The 3,043-nt window shown below is 33.1% G+C and overlaps 1 pseudogene; it reads right to left on the bottom strand.

Annotated features, from left to right (window-relative positions):
* Nucleotides 1–236: 236 nt before the first annotated feature.
* LOC107423209 (uncharacterized) lies at nucleotides 237–2,586 on the bottom strand (annotated as a pseudogene).
* Between the last annotated feature and the right edge of the window lie 457 nt (nucleotides 2,587–3,043).

Here is a 3,043-nt window from a genome sequence, read left to right as displayed (position 1 = left end):
TTAAAAAAAGGACCTAATTATGTATATCAAGTTAACACAAACATACACGTAATACATTTAATACTTGAGCCAAATTTTGAAACTACCAACAGAAAAATGTCTTTAGTTTCAAATTATAAGCTTATATAGAGAAAATCAATTGTCACATAAATTATCCAAAATTTTCAACAAGAGATTTATGCGAATCAATTGGAAAGCAATTTTCTAAAAATAAGCTCCTAAACACTAACCGTTGATTAAAAAGTAGACATTAACAAACCTACACATAGTCTATTGTTAAGAATACACGAGCACATCACAAATTCATTAGACCATTGATCTTGGCTTTCATAATCATCGTCCTGTCTTGACTGACGTCACTTATTGATATGAGCCAACATATCAAAGTCCATAATAAGTTTACCATGCTTTGAACAGAGTCAAGGGTATACTTCAAATCAAAAGGGACCATGATAACTCCTTTTGAAGAAATAACATGTACAACCTAAAATGTTTTTTTCCAATTAGTATATTTTTGAGATCCACACTGAGTAAGACAGAAATAATATATCTTAGATTAAATTATATATATACAGGATTGTTACCTCCATATCAGCATCATCAAGATAACCAATAGTAACTTTTGTAATGTCAATGAGAATGGATCATCAAGAGAAACATCTATTGAAGAGAGATCATCTGGATCTTTTTGCTTGATAGTATCCAGAATGATTGCAATCTGTGGCACTTTTGCAAAAGGGTCCAAGCTTATCATGTTACAGAGATTATGCATGAAGTTCACCATTAATTGCATTATTCTCTACAAACAAAGGGGATAATGCATATAAAAAGAGACTAGCACTACCAAGCTTTTAGATATGCTCATTACATCAGTATGACCAACAATGCTGACTGTTAGGTGCAATGCTATCATGCCACAATGAGCAACAAGTATGGAGCCAACTAGTTCCGATCCAATCGCGTAGGGAACCATTTCTATCAAACATTTCTCAAATAAGTTGATGGATATTCCTTAGAGTTTCATGGAAAGTGTGATATCTTACTCAATTGTGTGTTTCTTTATATGTTGTTGGAAATTTTCACTATAAACTCAGAAGTTTCAGGATTAGTAATAAACTCAACATTATATCAAAAGTTGGGTGTTTAAAATGGTCTTGTGCTTTTGACCTCGTTAAGTCCTGCTAATAATCCTAATAGCTTAAATATTAAAAATATAGTCTCAAGTTTATGAATATGTTTTAGAAAGCTAGAAATATAAAATTTTAAAGAGCTAAGAACAATACCAACATGAGTACAGGCAATTGATCTAGTTGATGAACCTATAGATAATTCCTCAATGTTCCAAGGGTTCGTTGACCTACCATCAAACCATATATCATCATATGCCAATGATCCAAAAATAGGCTTTGCAACAAGAACTACTCCCACAGACTTTAACTGACAACAACATAGTCATTAATTAAAAAAATAAGAGCATTCTATAAATTAAACTCTATTTTTAAAACATATTTTGTACCACTTGTAGACACAAACTTCACTGTCAAGAACTTGGTCTTTGAAGCTTCTTGAACTTTAAGTCAACTTACCCTAATCTTATCTTTTAACCCATATGGAATTCCATGGAGTGGATCTAAAAAATGACTTAATATGTAACTCGTATTAGGGTAACAAATAAGGTAGAGAGGCATTATAAAATTATAGAAAGCCACATTCCTATGAATTGAACCATCATTACCACTCCTGAATTACCTAACCTAACAAATGTTTTTGCTTAATCCATTCTCTATTGGTGTTACATGGAAAATGGATCACTATGCTCTATGTTACTTCATTAAAAAGTTCAAACAATGTGATGAAGATCATGCACAAAGATCTAGGTAATTTTGTTGCAAGGTGAAATTATCTGGAAGCCACTGGCTCACCAAATAAGATTAGCACCTCAAATTATGGCATAACTCACAGTAAATTTCATGCAATGGGAAACTGAATCTTTATGGTCATAATAATTTGAAAAGATGCCTCCTCAAATACACTCCTTTGGAAAGCAACTCATCAGCCTCTTTTGCTTGTTTGTATGTTAATTCTTCTGTACAAAATATTACAACCTCAAGAACTAGATTGTACTTGTTGCATTCGAATGAAATATGTTAATATTATAAAGATTTATAGGAAGAAACTAATGTGTTTATAGAGGCTCCCCCTTGCCTTTTGAGTCTTTGTAGGAAAATTGAGTATTTCCTTTATCTTAATGAATTCTCTTAACTCAAGAACCTGATGATCACTGGATGATTATAGATGCATACTTAGTTAATAGTCAAACATAACTTTTTAATAAAGTCAATTCCAAAGCATACTTAGATTAGATCCAAAATCGAATCCAGGTGCAGAAGAGCCGTGAGAAACATGCAAAGCTTAGGAGGTTTGAGGTCTAGGACGACAATCAGCAATCAAGTGACCAGGCCTTTTACAATAGTTGCAAATTTTTTTCTTACATTGATTCGCTATATGCCCATATTTTTTGCAGCTATAGCATTGCACTTTGCTCATATCTCGTACCTCGGCTTGAGTTTCATAAGCGATCTCCATCGAATTAGCTCTCTGATGATTCTTATTTTCAAGCACAAATTTGAGTTGCACACCGTTGCTATTCACGAAAAAGTTCAGCAAAACATGTTTCAAGTGATGGAGAAGGAATTCAGGACATCAAATTGACACGAACTGGTTCATATTCACGTTGTAGCTTCATAAGAAATTGATCCCGTTGAGACACTTCATGGACTTGTTGTAAAATTGGCAAGTCCTCAGCAGGGACAGAAGCATAAATCTGTTCTTTATATTTAGCCCACAAGTTTAGAAAGCCAGAATAATAGTCCTGTATGGATAAATTACCTTGATAGTACTCAGACAATTCTAATTCAAGCTGAAAACATCTAGCCGAATTCTCCTGATAATAAATTTTCTTCAAAAAATCCCACATATCTTTAGTAAAATGAAAGGATCTTAAGCTAAGGATAATCTGAGTTTCTACAGAACCCAAAATCCA

The sequence above is a fragment of the Ziziphus jujuba genome, chromosome 3 (assembly GCF_031755915.1).
Source record: "Ziziphus jujuba cultivar Dongzao chromosome 3, ASM3175591v1".
Lineage (NCBI taxonomy): Eukaryota > Viridiplantae > Streptophyta > Magnoliopsida > Rosales > Rhamnaceae > Ziziphus > Ziziphus jujuba.
Note: the sequence above shows the minus strand (reverse complement) of the source record. Positions and strands in the feature narration are given on the sequence as shown.